Source organism: Bos grunniens, chromosome 28 (genome assembly GCF_055505025.1).
Source record: "Bos grunniens cultivar Pamir isolate PY7600 chromosome 28, Bosgru_T2T1.0, whole genome shotgun sequence".
NCBI classification, from domain to species: Eukaryota; Metazoa; Chordata; class Mammalia; order Artiodactyla; family Bovidae; genus Bos; species Bos grunniens.
Window position 1 is genome coordinate 2,445,046 of NC_141192.1, and position 17,930 is coordinate 2,462,975.

A 17,930-nucleotide genomic window follows, 5' to 3' on the forward strand; every position below is an offset into this window, starting at 1 on the left:
TTAGTCTACACAGAAATAGCATGAGTTTCTTAGCTGCTGCACAGCATACACCAGTGTTTATAGCTCTTTCCTTAGGCGGACATTGGGGTTATGTTTAATTTTTACATGTGACAATGTTGTATTGAACCTCCTTGGGTTTCTATTGGAGGTGCTTTCCCCAGAGGTAAACCAACTTGGTAGGTATGAGCAATCTGTGTGCTTTTTAGATTTGAAAAGAAATTTCCAAATTGCCCCCCAAAATGACTGTAGAAGCGTAGACCCTCACGAAGCAGAGGACACAGCCTTCAACACCCTCGCTAACAGTCACTCTTTTCTTTCTCCATTCTGTCAGTCTCATGGGGGATAAAAATGGTGTTCGTTATTGTTTTAATTATATAGTTGTTTTAATTGACATCTTTTCATGTGTTTATTGAGCATTTGTATTTTCTTTTTTTTGTAAATTTCCTGTTAGTTTTCTTCCCCATCTATTAGAGTCCTCGTCTTTTTTTCTTCCTGAGCTGTAGTAGTTCTGATTAAATAGAACATCATCATTCAATAGAATAGCCTCATTAAGTAATATCTCTTTATTCTGGACAGGTCCATTGTGGCTGTAACTGATACTACTTCTTCACTACTAGAAATGATCAGTTGTAGTTATTGGGCAGGATAAATCAGAGTGGGTGTGGCAAAGTGCCACACCAATTAAAACCCTTCATAGCATCTTCATCTTAATGAGAAAGAGTCCAAATTGTTTAGCTTGACATAAAAGGTCCTCTATAATTCATCTACCTCTGTGGTCTCAATATGATGCCTAGGTTTGATTCCTTATTCCATCACCTATCCAACCTTAAGTAAATTTACTTAAATGCTCTGGATCTAGTTTTCATCATTTAAAAAACTGTACAGAGTTGTCTGTCCTCTGCAAGTTCCTGACTCTCTAACCTTGTGCAAATTGTGTAACCTCTCCAACCCTACTTACACCATCTGTAAAATGGGTGGCTTGACAATGCCTCACAGGGTTTTGTATTCTTGGAATGAGATTCCTTGTGAAGTGAGTTGATGCTGTTGTTATTTATACCTCTCCCTAGCTTCCTAGATGACTTCTGCTCATCTTTTATGATCAAAATCAAGCCACTTTGTCCCACCTTCCAAATAAAGCTGATTTCTTCTTCCCTTGGGCCAGTATTAGGTTTCTATCACTGTATCTGTCATATTGTATCATGGGGATGTGCTCACACGTCTGTTTTCTCTACCAAGGTGTGGGTCCCTGTGGGATGAGTCTGAGGTGGCTGGGTTGTGCTCAGCACTGGGTACACAACACCCTCAGTAGATGACTATGCAGTGGAAGAATAAAACTGTTTATCACTTTTGAAAAAGGATAGGCTTGCTCATTGTGCCAAAATTCTGTTGAGCCTGGAGTGGATAGAGGGACACTTAGAGAAAAGCTTAAGTGTTCCTGAAAAATACTCCAGATATACCCTGGGGAAAGCCAGGAAACGGATTTGCTTTAAGGCATATTGACAATGTAGCCTCACTGAAAATCTCCCCTGACTGAACAGTCAGGCAGGCAAAAGATATTCAAGGGAAACTCTGTGTTTTATATTCTGAGTGGCTCTGTTGAGAAAACCAAGAAGATCAATGAAGACTGCCAGCCATCTCTCCTGGGTTTGGAGGCTTGTCTTGATCCAAAAAGGGAGCATTGATCAGTCCATTGTCAGACGTGAGACGTGTAGGTTTAAGGCAGAGAAGTCTTGGCAATCAGCAGGGAGGGAAGGTGGAGGATTACCCCGGAAGGATGTTCCTTGCAGGTGTGTGCTGCACAGGGCCACAGCCTGCTTGAGTGCACCCAACACCCAGCACACTCTCTGCACACAGAAAATCTCAGTGAAAACCCAAAGGTGATACCTGCTTTGGAGCAAATTGTTCTGAATGGGTATGCAGTGACCATCTTTACAGAGAACCAGGGAAATTCCCTGTGCTCAGGTAGTGTGGCCACACTTTCAAGATCATCTGTCTTAAAGCCTTTGAAAATGGATTCCCCTCTTGGAGACCTCTGGTGTGGATGGTGGGGCCCTCCTCAGGTGAGAGAGCCAACCACACAAGGCTTGCATACTACATACCCTGAGGCTCCAAGTCACTGGGGAGGGATGGGCCTGAGTTGTGAACAGGGGGCTGGAGAGGGCAGCAGTATTATAAAATCAGCCCGGTTTTCCTGACTTGTGAGTGGCCAGAAGTTGGTCCTTTCTCAGGCTGTCTGCCAGCACCTTCTCCAGGCGTATCTGTGATGTAAGAGAGGTCAGCAAGGAGTCCTAGTGTGATCCCTGGCCCTGTGCCAGACACAGTAGAAGGCTTTTACCGTTATTAGCTTCCAATATCATAACACCCTTGTGAGCTAAGTGTTCTTCTAGGCCAGCCCCATTTTATAAATTGGCAATGCAGGGGCTTGAGTAATGTGCCAAGGTCACAAGGCCGTCTGACTCATGCCCGTGGGTTTATCCATCTGACCATGTGACTTCCGTGCTTTTTGGGGGGTGTGGAAATTTTTCTGTGACCTCCAAAGCCCTGCTCGTTGCCCTTGACATATGTGCAGAGTCATGGCCACCATCCTTCCCTGGGCACCGGGGACCAGCCAGCCAGATACAGAGGCTGCACCTGTCTCCTCCTTCTCCAGACATTCTGACCTCTGGCCTTATTATCTCATGCTAGGACTGTTGCAGTAGCCTCATAGCAGATCCCTCTCTCTTCAGTATTGCCAGTAGGTCCCGGGCCCCCAAACTGCTCTCACAGTCAACTCTTTACAACATGAATCTTCCCTATAGTAGGCACTCAACAGATATTTGTTAAATGGGTCATCCTGCTTTAAATTCCTGTTTCCTAGGGCCAAGTTCAAAAGGTAACCTTGACTTTCAAGGCCCTCAGTATATGACTTCATGTCCTCTTCTTGCTGTTTCTCTTGGCGCTGTTTGCCACACACGCAGAGCTGCCTGTCCCGGACACCAGGGTCCTGACATGCCACGATGCCTGCCACCCATGTTTTCTTTCCCAACAGAGTAGGCTGAGAAACAGGGTCCTCACCACAGGGAATACCTTGGTCCGTGTGCACACACCTTGAGCCTAGCACTTGGAAGATGGATTCCAGGCTTTGGTTGCATGTCTTCCCCCAGCTTGGCCTGTATTTAATCCATCTAACGTCTCCCAAGCCCACAATGTTGCCTCATAGGCAGAAAAATATCTGGGGATGGTCGGTGCCACATCCACATGCAGATGTGCACCAAAGCCTCCAAAGCCAGGCACACTCTTGTTTCCGCTCTGTGTTAAATTCTGGTCACAATCCACTAACCTGGTTTTATAACCAGAAAAATAGAGGTTGGTGACTCGCAGTTTGAAAACTTGACACTGGCTCACTTATTCAGCCAGTGTATCTCATGCATGGGCGGTGACTCTCTCAGATCTGTCCCCACCGGGTCCCCAGCACCTGGCACCATGACTGTGGAACAGAGAGTGGCTTTCTGGGGGAGACATTTGTGGGAGGAAAGTGAGAGTAGTTCAACCCTTTCTTGTTGAAGCACAAAGACCTTAAAATACAACTGAAGAGCTTAGGGAGCCTGTACTGCAGACAGGTGATAAGATGGGGCCCCAAAGGGGAGAAAGTCTAGGCCACTAAGTTGGGGATTCCAAACCCCAAACTCCTGGTGATGTCTTGGGAGGTTTTCCATAAAAAGCTTCTATCTTGGTGGAAAGAGCTGCCCCCTTGGGGCACAGACAGGTGGCCCAAAACACCTCTGACTGACAGTAACTCCAGCCATACTGATCACTCAGGTCAAGTCCCATAGCGAGTCCTGACTCAGGGTGGGCTGAGTAGGGGAGGGGAATCCCCTGCATAGCCCTGTAACTGTGGATGGTGACACTGGCAGGGACAAAGAGACTTCATAGCCAGAGACATAAATGCAGTTGTGTGGGGACCTCTCCCTATGTGGATGTGGGTACCCGGAGGCTGTGGGGAATATCATCTGACTCAGTTAAAAACATGATCAGCTTTGAGCATCAAGAAACTAACCAGAGCATTGTTTTCCCAGGTAATTAAGATGCTATTAATTAAACTCCCATTTTAAAGCTAGTTTCAAACTAATTCTTTATGACACATGTGCACACCCCTCATAAGGATTGTCCTTATCTCCTCTGGGCTGTAATGGCTCAGCTGGGGGCCAAGCCATTGGCTGGCACAGAGTGGACTGTCTGTGGGTTTGTAAATGAATAAATGACAGGTGGACCAATGCCATTTCCTCACTTGAACATCTCAGATGCCATCTGGTAGCAGACGGTGTGACCTGGAACGTTCTTCTTGTCTGATCCCAGACATTGAGCAAATTCCAGCCTCCCTTGTGGAGGTTTCGTCTGCATAGTTGAAGGGCTCACAAAGCCTCTGTCCTTCTAGTGATGGAAAAAGGGGGTGGGGCAGGCATGCCCCAACCTGTGCAGTGGGAGGAGGAGACCAAGGTCATGCTCTAAGGCAGATGTTCCAGATGGGAGTCCAGGCAAGGGGACTGGCGGAGGGAGTGGGGTGCTGGAGTCCCGAGGCCTGGGTCTTCAGCAGAGGGTAGTGTGCCAGGGCTCCAGGGAGCCAATTGGCTTTTCATGGCTAATTGAAGGGAGCAATATAAGGATCCCTGTGTTTGGGATTTCTCTTAAGGATACAGTCACAGATGTGGAATGACTGGTTCAAACGGTAAGATCATTTTTATGTGCTTTAATTTGTATAACCAAACGGCTTTCTAAAAGCAAGATGTGGATCCCATTCCCACTGTGAGGGTGCTTCTTTCCACCCTGACAGCACCCAGGGTTATTACCTTAAAAAACGAGCAAGCTACCTGGGAACTATGCCGTCTTGTTTAATTAATGTCCTTGATGATTAGATGTGAGCACCCTGCCTTCTGGTCTAGACCCCATCCTGGCCAAAGCTGGCCTGTCCTCCGAGTGCCTGCTTCACCTGCCTCAGGCCCTTCGCACCTGCTCTCCTCGCTGCCTGGAAAGTGGTCCATCTGCGTGCTTATTCCCTTGTCTTCTTCCCATCTGCACTTAATGACGAAGCCTTCCCAGACCACCTTGCTTAAAATTGCACCTGAGTACTTCTCATCTCTCCCTGGTTACTTTATTTTTTCCAATGTGCCTGTCACCATAGGCACAGTTTATAGATTATGTTGACTGTCTGTCTCCCTTCCCTAGGATGGATGTTCCAGGAAGACACATGGAAAGGGAAAGAAGGAGAGGGTGCAGAGCTGAATGTAAGCTAGAAAGAGAGAAGTCATGCCCTCCCCCACCAGAACCTACCCCTGGCCCCCCAGACCCCGGGACCCAGCAACGACTGCTCAGCTGGAGTGGAGGGAGGAGCTGAGGGTGGTGAAGAATGGGGTGCCTCTTGGGGCCTGACCTCTCTTCTGCTCTTCGGGGGGTCTGGGAGCATCTCACTCACCCCGTTCCCCAGCAGAGTGTTAATGCAAGGGAGACCTCCGGGACATTCTCTGCCTCAGCTGCAGTTTGAGTGACAATGCATGGGGCTGAGTACACAGTACCTCTGACAGGGACGTGTCAGAGGGGAAGTGGCCTGGGTGGGGCACTGGAGGTGATAGGCACTGGTACCTTGAGGGGCTGTTGAAGTAATCCAAGGGAAGGGTGGGAAGGAGATTGTCCCAGGAGAAAGCCAGGCTTCAGTAAAGCCCAGAGGTGGAGCGGGTATTTAAGGGAAGCATAATGGAGGATTCATCCAAGAACCAGGTAGTGAAGGAAGGGCTATGCTGAGCCAACGACTTGTGACTTTGAGAAGCGAAGCAGGAGGGGAGAGGGTTAATGGCATCTACCTGCTGCTGGGATTATGAAAGTGCTGAGACACAGCCCAAGTGTCCTGAGCTGTGACCTTAACTAACCTCTGTCCCCACAGTTGCTGGTGGTCCAGACTGCCCTTCAGCCTATCCAGGGACAAGCCATCACTGAGATTGTCACCTGGCCCTTTTGCCTGGGGGGTATGTGTCCTTCTGTCTCAGAGCCTCTGGCTCTCAGGCCTTGATTCCTGAGTTCCTCCTCCCCTGCTTAAGACAACTGGGCTGGAAGTCTGCATCAGCAGAGAGCTGGCCACAGCTCTTTAGAAGAGAGTAGGTCAAAACCAGGCCTGAGCAGAAATGAAAGCTGCCAGGGTGAAGCCTGGGTAGGCTCTGTCTTAGTGAAAATCAGAGCTCACACCTTGCAAGTGGAGACACTCCCTTAGCAGTTGGCCCCAGGCTGGGAGACGTGCATCCCAGTTTCACTCACTGGGAAGGCAAGGCCGTGTCCTCCAGCAGCCAGACCTGAGTGAAGCAGCCCAGACAGTCTCTGAATGGCTCGTTCCAGAGGCCTGGAAACCCCAGGAGACCCGAGGAGCTGCCGAGAAGCCTCTAGCCTCCCAGTGTTCTGAGTAACCCAGGCATCAAGCTCCATGGAACTGGACAAGCGGATTCTGCTCTTGACTGATGGAAAGACAGGTGACACCGTGAATTCTTTGGGAGGTCCCCCCTTTTAATTGGTTCTTCAGCATCAGAGGCGGGATGTGGCAATCTTTGGGAGGCAAAAGCAGGGAGAAAGCTGCCTAGCAGAGCTGGTTTGGCCTTGCTCTGAATTTGGAAGCCTGACTGAGGGCTTGAGGTGAATGAAGGGTGGGCTCTGGGGCATATTTATGGACAGGAGGGCCATAACTGGTCTATCTTGGGAGGGGGGCTCACCCCGTGAATAGCTGCAGAACTGGCAAGGCCAGAGGGGACATCGAGGCTGGGGAGAGGACAAGGAGCCAAAGGTGCCCTAAGAAAGTAGGTGAAACCAGGGGAAGGGGAGTGGGGAGCGGTGCAGGAGGAGGAGGGTGCCACCAACATGCAGCCACAATCCTGATGGCTCCCTCACCCAGCACTTGCCACATGCTGTACCCAGAGCAACTTCGCATAGCTGCAACATTTACTCCCCAGCCACTCTGTGATCCACAAATTCTTGTCTGAACCCCAAAGCCTTGGGGGTTTTGGAATTGAAAATCTTTCTTATTTTAGCAAAAAAAAGATAATGCATATACTGCATGTTTTCTAAGTTTCCAGCCCCTCCACCCCGGAAAAGCCCCCTATAATCTAATGCATCAGTATTTTCTGCAGGGAAATGTGTGAACAGCCAACATTTTGGAGCATCAATAGAGACCATAAGAAACAGAAAAAAGGCTCATGTCAGTTCAGACAGGTTTTGCCACCCACTGAGTTAGCAATGGCACCCCACTCCAGTACTCTTGCGTGGGAAATCCCATGGACGGAGGAGCCTGGTGTGCTACAGTCCATGGGGTCGTGAAGAGTCAGACATGACTGAGCGACTTCACTTTCACTTTTCACTTTCATGCACTGGAGAAGGAAATGGCAACCCACTCCAGTGTTCTTGCCTGGAGAATCCCAGGGACGGGGGAGCCTGGTGGGCTGCCGTCCATGGGGTCGCATAGAATCGGACATGACTGACGTGACTTAGCAGCAGAGTTAGGTCAAGACAGATTTTGCAGCCACGTGAGTTTCAAGCCATCTCTTGGCATTTAGTTCTTAGATTTTGAAATGGCAGATTAGAGATTGTGGGTCTACTCATCCCCAAACTGAGGTTCTGAGAGGTATCGTGACGGCAGAAGTAGGAAGTAGCAGATCTGGGACGAGGGGGCAGGCTCTCTAATTCCAGTAACAGTCTCTGAACCTGCGCAGCAGTGGAGGGGCACCTACTGCTGTTCTTAACAGCATGTCTGCAAGGCCACTGAGGAGGTGATGCTAAGAAACTGACTCCTAAAATCCCATATGGCCAGACACTTGGCTGTTTGGAATCCTGAGCAAGAACGGGACATCCTGGTAGACACAGGAGGACCCAGGTCAGAGGGTGGCTATGATTCAGAATCAGTCCCATCTCCAACCCAAGTTGGGGCCCCAAGAGAGGGATTATCAGACACAGCATCCCATATGATCTTACCTTTATGATTTCTAAGAAAATGGGACCCTAGGTTCCACCTCTCAGAGAGGAGCCCGCTACACACAGCCTTTCTGTGACTTGGTTGTGTCAAACACCGCTTTGTCTAGATGTGCTCCTATGCTCTTCCTTCCCCTAAACCCCCAGGAGCCCTGCTCCTCCCCTGGTAGGATGCCCATGGCTCCCTACCCATGGCGGGCAGCCTCCCTAGTTAACCATCCTAATTTTATTGGGCTATGATTGTGCATCCCTCGTGGTCTTTATCCCATGGGCTTTGTTATCACTGATTAACAGAAAAGTCTCAAAGCCCTTTCCCACATGCAGTTTTACTCAACCCCATTACAGACTGGTGAATCAGGTGTTATTACCTGCCCCCATTTTACAGATGAAGAAGAGGAGGCTTGTGTTGGGGTACAAGCTTGTGATGTACCCCAACACTGCAACCTCTTGCACACAAGAGGAGGCTTGTGTTGGGGTACATGGTGGGCTACAAGATCTCATGGTCAGAAAGCGCTGGAGCCAAGATGCAAAGTCGTGTCTGCTGACTGGGAACCATGGTCTTCCCTCCTCCGTGTTCCAGGGGGAAGGCCTCCGAGGCTGATGGCGTCAGCTTGTCACTCACTCAGCACGTGGAGCCCCTCCTCTCTACCCTCAGGAGGCAGGTCAAACTGGGTTTCTCTCGAAAAATAACAAACTGACCACTCAGGGCCCTCTTTTTCTCCCTGCAGCAGCCCGCTTAGCCAAGCAGCAGCATCCCCATATAGACAGGCCATGCGGTCCCCAGCCTCTCACAGGCCCCATCTGGCTACTGCACTAACTTCTGTTAGTCCGCTGCATACCGTGAGCATCTGAGCTTGTCATCTCTGCTTCTGACAAATGTCTCTGGCAAAATGGACAGCGATCTTCTTTTACATACTTCTTGGCACAGAAAGCTCATTGCTTCCTAAGGGAAGGGAAGACATGCAGAGAGCCATGTGGGTACTATACATCATGCTAGAGATTGCTTGATAGTGCAGTAAGCCTGAGAGAAATGCAGTTTTAGCTCTTCCATTTCAGATGTAGAAATTGAGGCTTGGCAAGACTTGGTGATTTGTGTAGATCCTGCACAATGTGGGGTCACCAAGACTAGACTGTTCCAGCCTGTCTTCTTCTGGAGCCCCTGCTCTTTCAGCTGCTGCGCCCAGAGCTCGTTCCAAGGCTCTGTGGACAGTATCATCTCCATCTCATCACCTCCCTCCACTCACTGCTGGTGTGATATCCCCGTGGGGTGTGACTGTGAATGCTGCCCGGGCTTTCATAAGAGAAACCAGGGCTGGTCAGATCAGGATGTTCCCTCTAATTTACTAACTGGGAGACTATGGAAAGAGAGAGGTGCAGGGTGTATAAGGTCTGACTGCCAGCACCCGGGTGCGGAGGGGCCAGGACCCAGGAATGCAGATCCTGCTTCCTGGGGTTGATCACAGGGTACTTTTCCAAGAGGAGAACCAAGATTCAGGGAAGTTGCTATCTGCGGGTCACCAATGTGAGAAGCATTGAGGTGAGAGAAGGAGGTTAAGCTGCAGACAGGACAGTCACAGTTCCCAGGCTGGGAGGACAAGGGGATGAAGGTGGCCAGCCTGGGAGCTGTTCCTGTAGACACAAGGCTGTGACCTGTCCATCCCTGTGTCAAAGCTGGAGACAAGGTTTAAAGCGGCAGGCTTCCAGGTCTGACATGGAGTCAGTCGCTTTTTATTTCCTTTAAAAATAAACAGTTTAAAAAGTCTTAATTTATCTACATAAAAAATTGTAATATACAGTGGAACTATATGTAAGTTTGTTCTGTATTTCCCAGGTCTCCTGTAAATGTGGTATCATATCTTTGTAATTTAAAAAGAAGTAAAAAAATCCACTAGGAAGGAAGAACCATGAAGGCAGATAATGAAAAACATATGTAACGTTTCTAAACGATTCTATGTAACTGAATCACTGCTATATACTTGAAACTAACACATTGTAAGTCAACTGTGCTTCAATAAAAATTTTTTTAAAGAAAAAAAAGCCGTTTATTGGCTAGGCAGAAGCTGTTTGGTGAAATAAAGAAACATGAAATCAACTCCTATAATAGTACCTGCCAATTTCAGAGAAAACTGAGCTGGGCTTGGATGCAGGGTGTCCTGAGCAGGTACCAGAATCCCCTGGAAAGCTTGATAAAGTGCAGAGTCCTGGGCCCTACCACCAGCAGTTTCTGATTCACTGGGTTTGGGATTTGTATTTCTAACAAGGTCTTAGCTGGGCTTTGCTCTGTTCCCTAAACAGGCGTCTGGTCCAGAGACCACACTGGCCTGGATGATTCCATTACTGGCCTTTGGTGCCACTGTCTGGCTGCTCTTGAGAATGACATGTTCTCCCTCTCATGGTATCAACATTCTTGGACAACTGTTTCAACAAAAGCTGGGAATGTGCTGACCTCTGTCACCTTCTCCCGGGCAGCACTGTGTCTACAGTGACAGTCACGAAACATCGCCTTCGTCCTCTTTGGAGCACTAAGCACAGCACACACATCGCACATTTGGGGCAGAAAGAGACAAAGATTTCCCCCAATTTATCTATTGAGGCATATAGCAAGAGAGCATGCAAGCGGGATTTCTAAACTGACTTATGCATGCTTTACCATATATAATTCATTCAAAGTAGTCCATAAATAAAACAAGCAGAATTTTTAAAGAAAGAGGATTTCATTATATGTGGCATATAAAAAACATGATACAAACGAAACTTATTTATAAAACAGAAACAGACCTACAGACACAGGAAACACATTGATGGTGACCAAAGGAGAAGGAGGAGGGTATAATTTAGGAGTTTGGGATTAACATACGCACACTACTATACGGGGAAATAGATGGGGAAACGGTGGAAACAGTGTCAGACTTTATTTTGGGGGGCTCCAAAATCAATGCAGATGGTGATTGCAGCCATGAAATTAAAAGATGCTTACTCCTTGGAAGGAAAGTTATGACCAACCTAGACAGCATATTCAAAAGCAGAGACATTACTTTTCCAACAAAGGTCTGTCTAGTCAAGGCTATGGTTTTTCCAGTGGTCTTGTATGAATATGAGAGTTGGACTGTGAAGAAGGCTGAGCGCCGAAGAATTGATGCTTTTGAACTGTGGTGTTGGAGAAGACTCTTGAGAGTCCCTTGGACTGCAAGGAGATCCAACCAGTCCATTCTGAAGGAGATCAGTCCTGGGTGTTCTTTGGAAGGAATGATGCTAAAGCTGAAACTCCAGTACTTTGGCCACCTGATGCGAAGAGTTGACTCATTGGAAAAGACCCTGATGCTGGGAGGGATTGGAGGCAGGAGGAGGAGGGGACGTCAGAGGATGGGATGGCTGGATGGCATCACAGAGTGAGTGAACTCCGGGAGTTGGTGATGGACAAGGAGGCCTGGCATGCTGCAATTCATGCGGTCGCAAAGAGTCGGACACGACTGAGTGACTGAACTAAACTGAACTGATATATAAAATAGATAACCAATAAGGACTTACTATACAGCACAGGGAAAGGGAAAGTGAAAGTGTTAGTCACTCAGTTGTGTCCAACTGTTTGCAACCCCGTAAACTGTAGCCCACCAGCCTCTTCTCTGTCCATGGGATTTTCCAGGCAGGAATACTGGAGTGGGTTGCCATTGCCTTCTCCAGGAGATCTTCCCAACCCAGGAATAGAACCCCGGTCACCTACATTTTAGATAGATTCATTACTGTCTGAGCCACCAGGGATGCCCCAAATCAACTATAATTTTTTTTTTTTTTAAAGTGGCTTTCAAACATCTACTTGAGACAGAAGATAGATGTCTACCTTTCTCAAAGCAGATCCCTAGACCACTTTTCTTTTGGAAGACACATGGAGGTCTGGCATGCGTTGCTGAAGAACAAGCGGACAGTCCATCTGTCCCCAGGAGAGGAAAATTAAGTTCCCAGCTGTGTTCAGCACTATGAGAAACATATAAGGCATTTACATATAAGGCATTTCCCTGGGATCTCTTATAGCAAGGCTTCCCTGGTGGCTCAGACGGTAAATTGTCTGTCTACAATGTGGGAGACCAGGGTTCAATCCCTGGGTTGGGAAGATCCCCTGGAGAAGGAAATGGCAATCCAATCCAGGACTATTGCCTGGAGAATCCCATGGACAGAGAAGCCTGGTAGGCTACAGTCCATGGGATTGCAAAGAGTCAGACACGACTGAGTGACTTCACTTCACTTCTTATAGCAAGGAGCGTCATTATTTTATTTGCGTCGGGGAAATGCTGACATCCAATGTCAGGCTATTCAGTGATTGAAATTTGACCTTGTTTTGCCTAATTTCTAATTCCTCCAAGCTCTTTGACTTCTGGCAGTGGCACATCATTTTCTGCAGGTATTTCAGATTGGGGATGAAGGGCAAGGTCCTGAACTACATTAAACAAAGTGGAACAGTTTTGGTTTGGGGGTTAGTTGTTGTTCTTACTGTGTTTTATTTTACTGCAGGACTTTTTGGAAACTTTCATGAGCTTATCCAGTGATTTCAAAACTATATGCATAAGTGTAAAAGACGTATTTCATAGCCTGGGGTATCTTGGTGAATGTCCCATGTGTACTTGAGAAAAATGAGACCTTTTCCATGGAGCCTTCTACAGGTGTGAAACAGGTCAAGTTGGTGAGAACGTTCATATCTGCCATGTTGCTACTTTCTGTGTACTTGTTTATGAATTATGGAGAGAGGAGTATTGAAATGTCTGAGTATAATGTAGATTTGTCTGTTTTTCATTATAGTTCTATCAGTTTTACTTCATATATTTTTAAGTTCCCTTGTTAAGGGTCATAAACGTTTGAGTGTTATGTCCTCCTGATAGGTCGACCCTTTATCTTTACGAAATGCCGTTCTTCATCCCTGATAGTATTTTTGCTCTGAAATCTTCTTTGTCTGATGTTGATACAGCCACTGCAGCTTTTTCTTTTGACTAGTGTTAGCATGGCGTATGCTTTTTTCCACCCTAATGTTTAATCTATTTCTGTATTTATATTTAAAGTGCATTTCTTTCAGGCAGCATGTAGTTTTGGTATTGCTTTTTTAATCCAGTCTGACAATCTCTGACTTTAATTGGGTGTTTAAACCATGTACATTTAATATGATTTTTGATGTGATTCAGTTAAAATCTATCATCCTGTTTGTTTTCTATGTATCCTGTCTGTTCTTTGTTCCCTTTTAACTCTTTTCATGCTTTCTTTGGGTTGAATATTTTTAATATTCAATTTTATCTTCTCTGTTGGCCTATTAACTCTTTGTTTTGTTATTTTAGCAGTTGCCCTAGGGTTTATAGTATATATGCTTAACTTAGTCTACTTTCAAGTCATATTAGACTTTTTCGTATATAGAGGTGGGTTTCTACTGGGGACAATTTTGTCCTTCAGAAGATAGCATGATCTAGAGACTAGGGCCCTCTAATGGACAGAAGACAGGGATGCTTCCCAAAATCCTGCAATGCATGGAATAGTCCCTCACAATGAAAAACTATGCAGTCCAAAATACTAACCGTGGTGGAGAAATACTGACATCATGTATAATAACCTTATAAGAGTGTATTCTCTCCAATCTGTATTCTGTTGTTGCCACTTTTTACATTTACATATGTTATAAATTTGATAACGTATTGTCTTCATTTTTGTTTAAACTATTATCTTTTTAAATTTTTATTTTTATTTATTTCTATTGGAATATAGTTGTTTCACAAAGTTGTGTTAGTTTCTGCTGTACAACAAAGAGAATCAGCTACATGTATAGGATTGATGCTTTTGAACTGTGGTGTTGGAGAAGACTCTTGAGAGTCCCTTGGACTGCAAGGAGATCCAACCAGTCCATTCTGAAGGAGACCAGTCCTGGGTGTTCATTGGAAGGACTGATGCTGAAGCTGAAACTCCAGTACTTTGGCCACCTCATGCGAAGAGTTGACTCATTGGAAAAGACTCTGATGCTGGGAGGGATTGGGGGCAGGAGGAGAAGAGGACGACAGAGGATGAGATGGCTGGATGGCATCACCGACTCGATGAACATGAATTTGGGTGAACTCTGGGAGCTGGTGATGGACAGGGAGGCCTGGCGTGCTGCGATTCATGGGGTTGCAAAGAGTCGGACACGACTGAGTGACTGAACTGAACTGATACATATATGCCCTCCCTCGTGAGCTTCCTCCCATCCTCCCGTCCCACCCCTCTAGGTCATCACAGAGCACTGAACGGAGCTCCCTGTGTTGGACAGCAGCTTCCCCGAAGCCATCCATTCTACACGTGGTCATGCATATGTGCAATGCAACTCCCTCCGTTCGTCTCCAGCTCCTCAACCCCTGTGTCTCCAAGTCCGTTCTCCTAGTCAGCTTAAATAATTAAGAAACGTCTTACACACTTACCCATATAGTTACCATTTTTGGTATTCTTTGTATAGACTCAGATTTCTATCTGGTGTTATTTTACTTCTGTATGAAGGATTTCCTTTAGCATTTCTTGTATTGCTGATCTGCTCATGATAAATCCTTTCAGTTCTCATGTCAGAAAAAGTCTTTATTTCACTTTTATTTTTGAAAGGTGTTTTTCGTGGGGAATAGACATCTAGATGGGTGTTTCGCCTGCCTTTACTTTAAACCTGTGACTCCGCTGTGCTCCTGGCCACACTGTCTGCAAAGAGAAATTGACAGGCGTCCTCATCTTTGTTTCTCTGGATAAAACCTGTCCCTTTCCTCTGACTGCTTTTAAGATCTGCTCTTAATCACTGGTTTTGAGCAGTTTGATTATGATATGCTGATTTCTTCATGTTTCTTGTGCTTTGGGTTTGCTAAACTTCATAGACATATGGGTTCATAGTGTTCATCAAGGTTAGAAAATTTTCAGCCATTATTTCTCAAATATTTCCTGTTCCTCCTTCAATTATACATGTATTAGACCACTTCATATTGTCATATAATTCACTGATGCTGTTTTCATTTTCAAAAAATTCAAATTTTGTACAATTTATTGCAATGTTTACAAATTCATTAATCTTTTTTTTTAAATTAATTAATTTTTTGGAGGCTAATTACTTTACAATATTGTAGTGGTTTTGCCATATATTGACATGGATCCGCCATGGGTGTACATGTGTTCCCAATCCTGAACCCCCCTCCCACCTCCCTCCCCACCCCATCCCGCTGGGTCATCCCAGTGCACCAGCCCTGAGCACCCTGTATCATGCATCGAACCTGGACTGGCGATCCATTTCACATATGATAATATACATGTTTCAATGCCATTCTCCCAAATCATCCCACCTTCGCCTTCTCCCACAGAGTCCAAAAGACTGTTCTATACATCTGTGTCTCTTTTGTGGTCTCGCATACAGGGTTATTGTTACCATCTTTCTAAATTCCATATATATGCGTTAGTATACTGTATTGGTGTTTTTCTTTCTGGCTTACTTCACTCTGTATAATAGGCTCCAGTTTCATCCACCTCATTAGAACTGATTCAAATGTATTCTTTTTAATGGATGAGTAATATTCCATTGTGTATATCTACCACAGCTTTCTTATCCATTCATCTGCTGATGGACATCTAGGTTGCTTCCATGTCCTGGCTATTATAAACAGTGCTGCGATGAACATTGGGGTACACGTATCTCTTTCAATTCTGGTTTCCTTAGTGTGTATGCCCAGCAGTGGGATTGCTGGATCATAAGGCAGTTCTATTTCCAGTTTTTTAAGGAATCTCCACACTGTTCTCCGTAGTGGCTGTACTAGTTTGTATTCCCACCAACAGTGTAAGAGGGTTCCCTTTTCTCCACACCCTCTCCAGCATTTATTATTTGTAGACTTTTGGATCGCAGCCATTCTGACTGGCATGAAATGGTACCTCATTGTGGTTTTGATTTGCATTTCTCTGATAATGAGTGATGTTGAGCATCTTTTCATGTATTTGTTAGCCATCTGTATGTCTTCTTTGGAGAAATGTAAAAATACGAAACACTTCACGAATTTGAGTGTCATCCTTGTGCAGGGGCCATGCTAACCTTTTCTGTATCATTCCAATTTTAATATATGTGCCGCCAAAGCGAGCACAAATTCATTAATCTTTTATACCATGTCTATTCCTCCATTAATCCCATCCAGGGTATATTTCAATTTATACATTATGGTTTTCACCTCAGGAATTTAACTTGGGTCTTTTTTTAAAATAAGTCTCTTTTCTTATTTTTTAATTAATTAATTGTTGGTTTCACTGGGTCTTTGTTGCTGCGCTTGGGCTTTCTCCAGTTGCGGCTCCTCTCTGGTTGCTGTGCGGCGGCTTCTCATCGTGGTGGCTTCTTTTGCTGTGAGCCCAGGCTCCAGAGCGTGTGGGCTTCATGAGTTGTGATGCACGGGCTTAGTTGCTCCATAGCTTGTGGAATCCTCTTTGACCAGGGGTTGAACCTGTGTCCCCTGCATGGCAGGCAGATTCTTATCCACTGGACCATCAGGGGAGTCCTAAAAATAACTTTTTATCCTCATCAGGGATCATGTTCTCCTGCCTCTTTGTGTCATGCATGATCAGTCACGTCTGACTCTTACAGCCGCATGGACTGTAGCCTGCCAGGCTCCTCTGCCCAGAGAAGTTTCCAGGCAAGAATACTGGAGTGGGATGCCATGTCCTACTGCAGGGGATCTTCCCAACTCAGGGATAGAACCCAAATCTTTTGTGTCTCCTGCATTCGTGGGCAGACTCTACACTAGCCCCACCTGGGAAGCCCCTGGCTCTCTGCTGCTGCTGCTGCTGCTGCTGCTAAGTCGCTTCAGTCGTGTCCAGCTCCGTGCAACTCCATAGACAGCAGCCCACCAGGCTCCCCTGTCCCTGGGATTCTCCAGGCAAGAACACTGGAGTGGGTCCTGGCTCTTTGAATGCCTGATAATCTTTGACCGGATGTCACACTTGTTAGGTGCTGAATAATTTTTTTTGTTATAAATCTTCTTGAGCTTTGTTCTAGGATGAAGTTAATTTACTTGGAGACAGTTTTATCCTTTAAGTTTTGATTTATGATTCGTTAGGTGAGTCTGGAGCAGTGCCCAGTCTTGGGTTAATTATTCTGCTTTATTGAGGCAAGATTTTCCTAAGTATTTCTATTGTGAATTATGAGGTATTCCAGTCAGCCTGGTGGGAGCAGGCATTATTCCAAGCATTGTGTGAGCCCTGGGTATGGTTCCCCCTAACAGTCTTGGATGGCTCCTTTCCCAGACTTGGGCAATTTCCTTACACAAAGGTGCTGGTGAATACTCTGCTAAATACTCAAAAGGGACTCACTGTAAGTCACCGTAGTTCTCTTTTCTCTGGTGCTCTGTTCTTAGAACTCTGTCTTGGTTGCCCCCAGACTCTCAGCTCCATGTTCTCAAATCATAAAGTCTTCTGGTTCTGTTTGGGTTCTCTGTGTACTGTGGGCTGAAAAACTCCAGGTGGCAAGCCAAGGCAATAATAGGGCTTATCTCAATTTCTCAGGAATCCCTGTATTTTCTTGTCTGCTGTCCAATATGTTGAAATCCATTGTTCCATATATTTTAATTGAATTTTTTATTGTTCCATGTGGGAGGGTAAATATGGGTCTTAGTATCCCCTCTCAAAATCTTGTTTTGTTTTATTCTGAGTTTCTCATTATTTCTGACCTCTTAGCATCAAGCATAGAATCTGGAAAAGAGTGAGTGATCAACAAACGCTTATTGGATGGGCAGGTGGGTGGGGTATTTTGTAAGGGCTCGTGAATAATTAGATGACTAAAGGCAGAACAGGGTCCAGGTGAGCCGCCAGGATCGGTTATCGTCAAAGAGAATACAAACAACGACTGCTGGCGAGGACGGGGGACCCGAGCTCTCGCAGGCGGTTAGTGCAGCCGCGGTGAGAAGCAGCATGGAGATTTCTCAGAAAACTAAAGTATAATTACTGTA

The 17,930-nt window shown here is 46.0% G+C and overlaps 1 non-coding gene across 1 annotated transcript; it reads right to left on the minus strand.

Annotated features, from left to right (window-relative positions):
• Window positions 1–15,972: 15,972 nt before the first annotated feature.
• LOC147342738 (U6 spliceosomal RNA) lies at window positions 15,973–16,079 on the minus strand. The gene has a single exon (XR_015157209.1). It is a non-coding gene; the product is annotated as a U6 spliceosomal RNA (small nuclear RNA).
• Between the last annotated feature and the right edge of the window lie 1,851 nt (window positions 16,080–17,930).